Here is a 12,636-nt window from a genome sequence, read left to right as displayed (position 1 = left end):
AGTTAGAGTCGGGTGGGTACCCCAGGGACATAGTCCCCTAGATTGAACCTCAGTTTAGATTGAGGATCTGTATACTTTTCTTCGTGTCTCCTATAGGGGAGATTGCCCCGATTCTCACATATATGGGGGACAGGGATCCAGGCATAGCCAGCAGATGGGGTGAGTGGCATTAGCAAGCCTGTGAACTGCTGAGAGCATAGGAAGAAACTGATTTTTGGGTAGTGGAGAAGACATAGGGGTTTCTTGCATGGAAAGTGTGGCGGAAGGAGTAGTTACAACAACGGGGCTAGAAGGTTCAGGTACCCGGAAAATGATATTACGGATGGGGCCGACTGGGTTGAGGGCATGGGGAACAGGCTTTCTTTGAATAGCAAATGACATTCCAGGGTCTAGTCCTGATGCATACATTCTAAGTCCCCATGTTTTACCTAGTTCCCATACCTTTTGAATACTAAAGGTATTCCAATGAACAACTGTGAGCTTTAGGGGATTGCAGGTTTTAGGTTGCTTATGGGGGGGGCAGTTAGTTTCCTGATGAGAGATCTGTATGGGTCCTTGTTGCCTTTCCAAGGAGCAATAGTTTTGCAACCCCAGGAAACTGTAGAGGCTTGTGACAGCGGGTAGGGCCAGCAGCTGGGCAAGCATAGAAACCTACTTTAGCAAGCTGCTTTTCATTTTCTATGTTGCTATGCCTGCACCCCGGAAATTGTGGGCTGTGGCTTCCCCATCCTTTGGGGATTAGGGACAGACTAGGCCATAATTTACAAAGGTTAAAGTTAAAAACTGGTTGTCTGTCCCCGTAGTAGGTGGAGATCACAGTCCCTGTGATGGTATCCGTTAAGACCCAGGAGCAGTTTCCTGGGGCATAGTAATACTGCGAGTGGGGCTGATAGGCCTGGCTTAGGGGAAGCCCCACGAGGAGTAAAACTAGGATTTTGGGACTCACAAGAGTCTTATCTTTAACAGGTTCTTCTTGGCGGCCGGTTAGATGATTCTCCATTTCTCCGGGTGTGTGTCGGTGGCCGCTTTCACCTGCGAGTGATGAAACCAAGGATGGACGCAGCTGACTTTAACGGCAATTGGTGTTGTCAGGATCATCATGTGAGGGCCTTTCCACTTGGGGGCAAGAGCCTCGGTTTTATGCCATTTCACCCAAACTCGATCACTGGGTTGGAATGGGTGAGGGATTTCTGGAGCTGGCTTCTGGAGGGCTGCCTGCACAGCTTCTATTACAGCCCATTGAACTTTTTGGAGTGCCTGTAGTGACTGAAGCAAGTTATGGTTAGATAATTCTGCCACGTTTTCTATTCCAATTTTTGGGAGTAACAGCGGAGGCCGTCCAAAGAGGATTTCAAAGGGGGATAGGCCTTTAATATAGGAGGTACATCTAGCCCTTAGGAGGGCATAGGTAAGGAGGGTTACCCACCCCTCACCAGTCTCCAGGGTTAATTTAGTCAAGCTCTCCTTGAGTGTCTGATTCATTCTTTTTACCTGACCTGAGCTTTGGGGATGATATGCAGTGTAAATTCCAATCTATCCCCAATGCCTTTGCTATACCATTTGTGAGCTTTGAAATAAAAGCTGGTCCATTGTCTGACCCTATTGATATGGGTAGGCCATATCTCGGGATGATGTTGTTTAAAAGTTTCTTGACAGTAACTGAGGCAGTCTTAGCTTTAGTGGGAAACACCTCTACCCATCCCGCAAAAGTATCCACCAGCACCAACAGGTACCTATACCTATACTGTCCAGACTTTACCTCAGTAAAATCTATTTCCCAATGTCTTCCGGGAGTTAATCCCCGGTCCCGGACTCCTTGAGTGGATACACTGACCTTAGTGCTGTTAGTTTGTCGGCAAGGCATGCAGCCTTGAATAAGCTCCTGCGCCACCTGATCTAGCGGGGAAGGAAGAATTCCTTCCGTATGAGTTCAGTCAGTTTTGTTTTTCCCAAATGAGTTCCTTCGTGGAGTTGGCATAGAAAGTTGCCGCCCCAAAGTTTGTGGGAGGAAGATTCTACCGTCCTGGAGTTGCAGCCATCCCTTGGGGTTATTAATTCCGCCCAGGTTTTGTGTGGTCATGAGGTCTTCATCTGTATACTTTGGCGGCTCCCTCAGCATGGGGGGGGGGTGTTAATGTTAGCAAGCAAGTGGTCCTGCGGTGAGCAGCGTCCTTGGCTGCTTGGTCTGCCTATCTATTTCCTATCACCTCCTCTGAGTTTCCTTTCTGATGACCAGGGCAGTGGATAATGGCGACTTGCTTTGGGGCCCATATAGCTGCCAGAAGGTTCAGGATTTCTTCTTTGATTTTAATAGCTTTCCCTTCTGCAGTGAGAAATCCTCTCTCCCGGTAGATTGTCCCGTGCACATGTGCTGTAGCAAGTGCATACCTGCTATCAATTTAAATATTAACTGTTTTTCCCACCCCTGCCTTTAGGGCCTCCATTAGGGCAATCAGTTCTGCTCTCTGGGCTCATGTCCCTAGTGGTAGGGGCTTGGCCCAAACAGTTCCTTGCAAAGTAACCAACACCGCCCCCATGTACCTTATTCCATCCTGCATAAAGCTGCTGCCATCCAAGAAGAGTGTCAGGTAAGGGTTATGTCTCGAGACATCTGTGAGATCCCAGCATACTTTCTGGAACTCTTGTTACCTCATAATAGCAGTATGGGGGCCCCAAGGAGCTCTCTTCTGGCAGCAAAGTCGCAGGGTTTAAGCTGGGGGCACGCTGGAACTTGATCTGAGGCTGGTCTAGCAACAGTGCTTGATAATGAGTTATATGAGCATTAGACATCCATTTATCAGGGGCCCCTCAGAGCAAGGATTCTACAGCATAGAAGGCCGTAATGGTTAAATCTTGTCCCATGGTTAGTTTGTCTGAGTCTTTTACTAATATGGCAATGGCCACAACAACTCGCAAAGAGGGTGGCCAGCCCAAGGCCACTGGTCTAGTTTTTTTGATAGATAGGCAACTGGCCTGTTCCATGGCCCAAGCTTTTGGGTCAGGACCTCTTGGGTGATGCCACGCCTCTCGTCTACAAAAAGATGAAATGACTTCTCTATGTCTGGCAGGGCTAAAGCTGGGGCTGAAATTAATGCATTTTTGAGGGCCTGGAAAGCTTTGTCACCCTCTGGAGTCCATTGAAAGCTAACCTCTGGTCCCTTTGTGATTTCATATAAAGGCTTGGCAAGTTCAGCAAATTTTGGGATCCAGAGCCGGCAATATCCCACTGCTCCCAGGAATTCTCAGACTTGCCTCTTATTACTTGGGGCTGGAATGCCTGTTATGGCCCGTATGCCCTGGTCGGTTAGAGACCTTTTATCCCCTTGGAGGTTGTAGCCAAGGTAGGTGGCTTTTGGTATGCAAAGCTGGGCCTTCTTCGCTGACACCCGATACCTTAGGGCTTGGAGCTCTTTGAGGAGGTCTCGGGTTGCATGCAGGCAGTCACCCTCTGTTGTTGCGATTAACAGATCATCCACATACTGGAGCAAGGTTACCTCAGGGTGCTGTTGCCTGAAATCCTGGAGGTCTTGGCGCAGGGCTTCATCGAAAAGCATAGGAGAGTTTAAACTCTTGGGGGAGCCGGGTCCAAGTTAATTGGCCATTTTCCCCCTTGTCTGGATCTGTCCATTCAAAGGCAAACATATGCTGGCTCTGCTTGGCCAGGGGAATGCTAAAGAAGGCATCCTTAAGGTCTAGGACAATGTACACTTGTCTTTCAGGGGAGAACCCGTCCAAGAGGGTATACGGGTTAGGGACTGTGGGGTGAATGTCCTCCACCCGTTTATTAACTTCCCTTAAGTCTTGCACCAGCTGGTAATCCCCTGTGCCTGTCTTCAGGACCGGGAGCAGCGGAGTGTTCCAGGGCGAGTGGCATGGCACTAAGATTCCAGCTTGCCATAGGCGCTATACGTGAACTGTGATGCCCCTCCGGGCCTTCTGGGGTATAGGGTATTGCTTTACCCAAATAGGCACTGCCTGACTTTTAAGTTGCACAATGACTGGTTGTTGGTGAGATGCCAGCCCAGGAGGGTTTGATTCAGCCCATACTTGGGGAAACTCAGTCTGTAATTGAACTAGTAGGGAGGCGTTTGACAAGTCCAGGGGGAGCTTACTTTTGGTTAGCACATACTCCTCACTTAGAGGGACAATGATAAGAATTTTTGATCCCTCCGGCTGAGTTAGGCTTACTGCTGCTGTGGTTTCTTGAACGCCTTTGTTGGCCTTGAGCTTCTTGTGTAAGAGGTCCCGTCCTAGGAACGGGTATGGGTAGTCCGGCATTACTAGAAATGAATGGGTTACTTCCCCCTTCCCCAGGTTTACCATTCTTTCGGTTGTCTAGGGGACCAACTGGGTTCCAGTCACTCCCTGAACCAGGGTCCGTTTCTGTTGACGGGGGCCATTATCCCTTTGCAGAACTGGGAAATGGACAGACTCACTTCCAACAGTCAGCTTTACCCTGGGCTCTGGGGGGTTGTTTCTAGAGCCTTGGCCCCATCAGTCTGTTTGTAGCTAAAGTACTGAAGTGGGCGGTAGTGGTGGGTACTCCTCTGAATGCAGGGAGGGAGCCTGCAGTTGGGGCAGCTTGTTTGGGCAATCCTTTACATAGTGCCCAAACTTTTTGCAGTAGGCACATTGGTCTCTTGCCAGTGGCTTCCTTTTTGCATTCCTGCTGCCCCCTTTCCCAGCTGGTTGTTTTGGCTTGGCTTCCTCCAGGGCTGCTACAACCACTTTGGCCACTCTCTTAGCCTGCACATTCTCCTGGGAGTCCCTATTGTTAAAAACTTTTTGAGCTACCTCTGTTAATTCTGACAAGCTTTTGCCTTCAAAGTCCTCAATTTTCTGCAGTTTCTTTCTTATGTTTGGAGCTGACTGGGAGACAAATGCTATGACTAGTGCCCTCCGGTTTTCAGGGACTTCAGGATCTATCGGAGTGTATGTCTGGTAGGCCTCCATGAGCCATTCCAGAAAAGTGGTGGGAGATTCCTGTAGGCCCTGAATAATATCACTTGCCTTGGATAAATTTGTTGGACACCTTGTGGCGGCCTGGAGACTCCCCATTAGAGTCTGGCGATAGGTGGTGAGACTCTCCCTACTGTGGTCAGTGTTGGGGTCCCAGTTAGGTCTCTCAGTGGGGAAGACATGCTCTACATCGGACTGCTCCACAGGCCTGCCATCTGGTCCCAGTACCAGTTCCTTGCTTCCTGGTAGATTCTCTCCCTCTCTTCTGTGGTGAAGGGAGCTTGGAGAAGCTGTTGGCAATCATCCCATGTGGGCTGGTGGGTATAGAAAATAGTTTCTAAGAGTGATATAAGACCTTGGGGTCTTGTAGAGAACGGCGGGTGTTGGTTTTTCCAATTGTAAAGATCACTAGTGGAGGAAGGGACATATGCAATAAAAGGTGGGGCTCCTGTCCCTCCCATATCAACCCCGGGGCCTGTCTTAAAGGGAGAACTGCTGGTGTCTGTGTCTCCGGTTTTTCCGAGGACAAATCCGGGCTTGTTGGTTGAGGGGGACCCGTCAGCTCTCCTGAGGATTGAGGGGGAATCAGGGAATAGATGGGCTGATAGGGGGACCTGCTCCTAGTGTGTGACGGGCTGAGAGCCTCCTGAGCCCCTTGTTTTCACCCAGGCATAGGGAATGGTGGGGGAATGTCATCATCCTCTGGAGGACTCTGGAGGACTGGGGGTTTGGATTTAGGGGTTTCCTATAGAAATAAAATGTGAGAAAAGTTATCATTTCTCTGGGCTTTCCTCATCCATTACCAGGAGGTAATGTTGCATTACCAGGAGGTACCAGGCTGTAATATATGGAATCTGGTCCAGATGACAGTGACAGATGAACTGATGGACTTTCTCCACTACAGTGGGATTGAAAGTCCCCTCTGATGGCCAGCTGCAATTAGGAAATGTGAGCCATTCGAGAGAGCAAAAGGTGGTTAGTTTACCCTTGTTTACCTGGTCACCCAAGTCTTGTACTTTCTGAAAATCCTTGAAGTGACACAAGACCAGCTGCAGAGCGGTATCAGGCTGAGAACATTGTTGTCCCATGATATTGACAGTTATGACAGACACAACAGTGACGAATACCAAACACAAAAAGACAAGGACAAGGACTGAACAAAGAGACTTGACTGCCCGAGGGCAAAACAGAAGATTCTGGTGACATCTCACTGGGACCTTGGACCCCAGAATTAGCGCTGCATCCAGTTTTCCTGAGGGTCCCTATAGGAGTGCACTCAAAACAGAAACCAGGAACCTGACTTACCTCTCTGAGGGCTTCCAGGGGCATTGTGAGTTTGCCAGAGATACAGATCCAATAGAACCCAGAGAGTTCACAGGGACGCAGCCCCACAAGGCCGTTGGTTAAAATGGGTGTAATTTAAGCACTCGGTTATACCAGACAAGCACCCAAATGAAGTAGGGCCCAAGGGCTTAAATCACAAACACTGACACAAAGTTATAAGTAACAAAGGAGTGGTTTATTAGCCAGATTCGGCCATGGCTGGTGGCCACTTGCTGGATGAATTCCAAAGCAAGGGCGGCCAGCTGCAACACAGGGCTGCCTTAAGTAGTTTAGACTTACATTCTAGTGGACTAAAGATAGAACTTGAGATGTTCCAGGGCTCTTATCACATTATTCTGCTAGCATGGGAAAGTAAGCAGATTTACAGAAGCAGATATAGCCAGTTATGCAGGTGCAGTGGATAAGGGTGTTATTAATTTTGCAACATTTTCAAAACAGTTTTCAGGAAGGGAGTAAGTCTGTGAAGCCTGCTCCAAGGTCGAAGCCATTTCTTTGTTCTCCCCTTACATTCCCTTCTTTGTTCCCTCTTATAGAAGAAACATGTCTCAAAACCAGTAAAAGCCATCTATGTTCAACCCACAGTCAACATTCTGCTCAATGGACATAAGTTAGAAGCATTACTCCTTAAAATGGGAACAAGGCAAGGTTGCTCACTCTCACCCCTCCTGTTGAACACAGTGCTGGAAGTACTTGCTAGAGCAATCAGGCAAGAGAGGAAAAACAGGGGTATCCAAATAGGAAAAGAGGAAGTTAAGCTATTCTGCTTTGCAGACATCCCTAAAAACCCAAGGGAATTTGCCAAAAACCTCCTTGCACTGACCAATGACTTTTGTAAAGTTTCCCAGTACAAAATCAACGTGCGAAAGATAGTGGCATTTCTATACACCAATGACAAGCAGGCAGAGAACCAAATAAAAAGCACAATCCCATTCACAATTGTCACAAAAAAGGAGAAAGAAATCTCAGCATCTTTCTAACCAGAGAAGTGAAAGATCTTTACAACAAAAACTACAAAACACTGCTCAGTGAAATAAAAAAGGCACAAACATATGAAAAAATATTCCATGCTCATGGATTGGAAGAATCAGTATTGTTAAGATGACCATCCCACCCAAGGCAACTTACAGATTCAATGCAATACTCATCAAATTACCAATATTATTCTTCTCAGACCTAGATATGACAATACAGAAATTCATATGGAAACAAAAAGAGCACAAATAGTCAAAACAATCCTCAGCCAAAGGAACAAAGCAGGAGGTATCATGCTTCCAGACTTTAAACTTTACTACAAGGCTACTGTAACCAAAACAGTCTGGTACTGGTAGAAGAATAGACACACAGACCAATGGAATAGGACAAAGATTATGGAGGCAAAAATTCAATCTCTCAACCAACTCATCTTTGACAAAGCCTGGAGAAAGGAGACCATATTTAGCAAGTGGTGCTGGGAAAACTGGCTAACCACATGCATAAGAATGAAACAGAACCCTTTCCTATCACCATATACAGAAATTAACTCTAAATCGACCAAAGTCCTAAATGTAAAACCTCAAACTATAAGAATCCTAAGTAAAATTGTAGGAAACACTATTATGCACATTAGAGTAGGCAACCAATTCTTGATAAAATTCCCAAAAGTGAATACCATAAAAGATAAGATAGACAAGTGGGAGCTCCTCAAACTGAAAAACTTTTGCAAAGCAAAAGAAACCATCAAGAGAATGAGGAGACAACCCACAGAATGGGAAACTATATTTGCTAACTGTATATCTGACAGAGGTCTAACATCCAGGATCTACAAGGAACTCAAAATAGCTGAAAGGAAAAAACCAGCCATACTAACCAGTAGACAAAAGACATGAAAGGACACTTCTCAAAAGAAGACATACACACAGCCAATAGAGATACAAACAGCCAATACATTTAAAAAAAGCCCAGCCTTACTAATCACCAGAGAAATGCAAATCAAAATCACGTTGAGATACCACCTAACTCCAGTAAGAATGACCATCAGTCATAAATCAAAAAACAACAGATGCTGGTGAGGATGTGGAGAAAAGGGTACACTTTTGCATGGTGGGTAGGAGTTCAACCTCTATGAAAAACATTGTGGCAATTTTTGAAAGAAGTGTAAATTGACCTTCCATATGACCCAGCAATACTCCTTCTGGGAATATACCCAGAGGAACTAAAATCATTCTACAAAAAAGATACCTGCACACACATGTTTATTGCAACACTATGCACAATAGCAAAAACATGAAACCAACCCTACTGCCCACTGAAAGTGGACTGAATAAAAAAAGTGATACATATACACGATGGAATATTAAACAGCCATAAAGAAGAATGAAATTATTAACTTTCAGCAACTTGGATCGATTTAGAATCTATCATACTCAATGATTTATCAGAGAAACAAATAACTGAATACCACATGTTCTCACTCATTAGTAGATCTGGAACATTGATCACAATACTACACTGCCAGGAGAAGTGGTGGGCACATAGCATCATTAAGCGTACCTGATCCTAAACTAGGGGAAGTGAGGACCAGAGGGAGGCCTGAGCTTCACATCTCTAAAATAAACAAAGAGAAAAAAATAAAATTAAAAGGTAAAAAAATTCTGGGCCACTATATGTGTGCCCCAACCATCAGGCCAGGTATCAAACATCTAGAGATGGTCTCTATGCCCTGGAGCTTACAAAATTATTCAAATTGACCAATCCAGAGGGATCTCAAAAAACCTAGCCAATTCCAAACACAAGCTGCCCCCCACAGCTCCAGTTTGATAGCTTCAGTTTGCAAATCCTGTGCTGCTGTTGTGTCCTCTGGTTCTGAGCTGTAAGCAACAAAGGGATCTTTATCTATCTAAGCATTGTTGTGTTGTGTTCTGACAGATAAGAATCTTTAAATCTGCAACTATACACCCAGAAGGGTACTATGAGTGCAGTAAATGCTGAGAAGTCTTTAACCATTAGCCTAATCTCATCGAGCACCAGTAAATTCATTCTGGAGAAAGACCTTAGGAGTGCAAGCAGTGTGCATTTTTTCTTTGTCAACAGATCAAATAACAGGGCAAAGCTCTCGATATTAACTTTTGTGAGAGAGATCACAGCCAGAAATGTAAATCCCAACATCCACACAAGGAAGATTTATTGTAACTGTCAGGTATATGAGAAGTTTTTGTGAATTATGTTGCACTTTCTGAGCTGTCTGAGTCCTTTGCCTGAGTTAAATCACTGAAAGTGTGTATTCTGGAAGACATCCCTCCTTGATTAACTGGCATGGTGCCACAGTGTGTATCACCTTAAATTACTTTATTAAGGGCAGATTGCCGTGCTCTCCACCTGTATCTAGAGCATTTGCCAGTCATTTGACCTCCTTGAAGGGGCCTCATCTCATTCTCCTAACTGGCTTGGGTACGAATATCACCTAGTAATGGACAGAGAATATGGGCTGGCTTCAGCAGGTAGCTTGTAGAGACTTCCCTTCTTCAGGGATATTATTGGTTGTCTTATAATGTTGGTGATAAATTTTTCACTTTCCAAGCCACCCAACCTAATCAACTTCCACCTATTCTTTTTTGTGATAATCAAGGTCATCTTTTTAAAGCTACATTTACTCTTGGAGTTCTATTCACTGTGTCCCGTGGGCTGTTTTCATCTGGTCTAACAAACCAGCTGCTATCCTTCATAGTCAATTAAAGATGAAAGGCAGAAACTGGGATAAAAGCGGGTTTAATTTCTGCAGCCAGGTTATAGAGAGACAGGTCAACATCATTACCTAAAACACTCTCAAAGCAAAATAAATTCATTCCAGTATTTATATCCTATATTCATAGCCCTTTACCCACCCCAACTTTGAAGCCTACATGCAGTTTCAGCATGACTCGGATTTATTTATTTGTATTTTAAAGAGGTGGGGTACAATTCAGGGTTAGGCATATACGTGGTCATGGTATAGGTGAGGCCTTACTTTAACAAGCTCTCCAGGTCCACTCATGTGTGAGAACCACCATCTTAGGCTACCATCTTGTTTCCTTCTGTCTCTTCACTGCTAATTCAGAGTTTTCTAAACATGAAAGTCCCCTGGGAATGTGGATATTTTTAGATAACATTCTGGAATTCATAACATGTTTTTTTACAGTTTTCCAAGGGAAGGGGCAGACAATTGTAACATTTGGAAGGAAGGGAAAGTCACAACAGTTAAAAATGATAGCTTTAAGTTGTTGGGTTTTTTTTTTGAGTCGGAGTCTCACTCCATCACCCAGGCTAAGTGCAGTATCATGCTCACGGCCACCCCAGCGTTGACCCGCTGGGCTCTGGTGATCCTTTTTGCCTCAGCCTTCCAAGTAGCCAGAACTACAAGCACACACTACCATGCCCAGCTAATTTTTTGATTTTTTTGTGGAGACGAGGTCTCACCATGTTGCCGAGGCTTGTCTTGAACCCATGGGCTCAGGCAATCCTCTCACCTTGTCCTCCAAAAGTGCTGGGATTACAGGCTTGAGACACCACACCCGGCCTAAGTTGTTTTAAAACACATTTGTTAAAATCCCCTGTTTCCAGAGCCCTGACCAATAACAGTCCAATGTCCTCATATTCATAGATAGTGAGGAGGTGGGCAATGCCCCAAACAGGCTTTCTTTTTTAGTGAAAAGCAGGTTTATTGAGAGGACAGAAAATCCTCCACAGTGGGAGGGAACCCACGGGGGTTGCCCCACAACAGGCTTTCTGACACATTCTTGCCAGCCCTGGGTCATTCTTCATACTTCCTATTACATGGTCTGGTGTAACTGTCTGTTTCTTCTTCAGCACCAGCAATGGCTTACTAGATAAGATTGGCCTTCCAGACTAGTTGGGCAAGGCTGGGTCAAGGGAGAAGGGGGAGCAGCCACATTCTGTGTGGGGAAAGGAAAAATATGTACTTTTAAATCATAATGGCTTCTGTGTTTAGTGCAACTCAGCTACAGAAAGTATTTTTTTGAAAAAAATGACTGCTCTAGTATAACCAAAACGGCCCCTTTCCAGCCTATAACAGCTTGAGAACTGGGCTCTACCAGAATGAAAAAGCAAAAGACTTGGGGAGGTCCTTAACCTTGGATACTCCTGAGAAAAATAGCAGGAGGACAAAGAGTAGCTCTCCATCCACATTAGCCCCAATTTGCATTGCTTCCAGAGGTTCCTGGAAAAGTGATTTTTCTTCAAAATATCTTGCTCTGAATTTTAAGATTTTTATTTTGTAGTTTGACAATCAAATTGTGTGCTTTTTTTGATTTGACCATTATCATGACACCCAGCAGCAGTATGAGTTGGGTATTTGTATATATGAATGTCCTATGTTTTCCAGCATTTCTTTGGGAATACTGGCTCCTGTAATCTGCCTAGGAACCATATATCTTGAAGTTAAAAAATCAGGTGGGTTATGTTTCTGAATGTATGACATACAACAACACAGTATTTTTTCATTTTCAATTGCTTGTAACAGAATACCTAAAACTAGGTAACATATAGAGAAAATAATTTTATTTCTTGCAGTTATGGAGGACGAGAAGTCCCAAATTGAGGGACCACATATGGTGAAAGTTTTTTGCTGGTGAGGTTTTGCAAAGACCCGAGGAGGCACAGGAGGTCACAAGGTGAAGGGGCTGAGAGTACTCAGGTGTTAATGTGCTAGCTTAGTTCTCTCTCTTCTTATATAACCATCAGTTTCCCTCCCAGGATAACCCAATAATCCACTAACCCATTATGCTATTTATGAGGGCAGAACTTTCATGAGCATATCACCTCTTAGGCCCCACCTCTCAATACTGCCACACTAGGGATTACGTTTCAGCATGAGTTTTGGAGGACACATGCAAAACTTCGCAAGCAGTTTGGAAACCATATTCTGTATAGAAACAGTGACTATTTTAATAGAGAGTACAGGAGACTAGCAAACTAAAGTGGTATGGATGAATCTCTTATAAAAGGACATTCATATATATCTCAGCAACTATATCTATGTGAGATCAGGATATAGAGAAATTCTGAGAACCTACAGAATTGTATCTTCTGTCGCCAAGGTTATTGTCAGAGCAAGCAATTCAAAGGTCTTACAGATTCTTGTTCTTTCTCCTGAACGTACCTTCCAAAACTCATGTTGAATTTTAATTGCCATTGTAGCAGTGTTGAGAGGTGGGTCATTTAAGAGGTGATTAAGTTATAAGGGCTCTGCCCTTACAAAGGGATTTGTATCTTTAGTACCACAGAGTGTTTGTTAATATGAGAGTGTTATTTAAAAAAATAAAATAAGCCAGGCTCGGTGGCTCAGTCTGTAATCCCACG

Source organism: Carlito syrichta, unplaced genomic scaffold, assembly GCF_000164805.1.
Source record: "Carlito syrichta isolate Samal-C Ts95f unplaced genomic scaffold, Tarsius_syrichta-2.0.1 Scaffold315896, whole genome shotgun sequence".
Taxonomy (NCBI): Eukaryota; Metazoa; Chordata; class Mammalia; order Primates; family Tarsiidae; genus Carlito; species Carlito syrichta.
The sequence above is the reverse complement of the archived record's forward strand: the minus strand, read 5'-3'. Positions refer to the sequence as shown.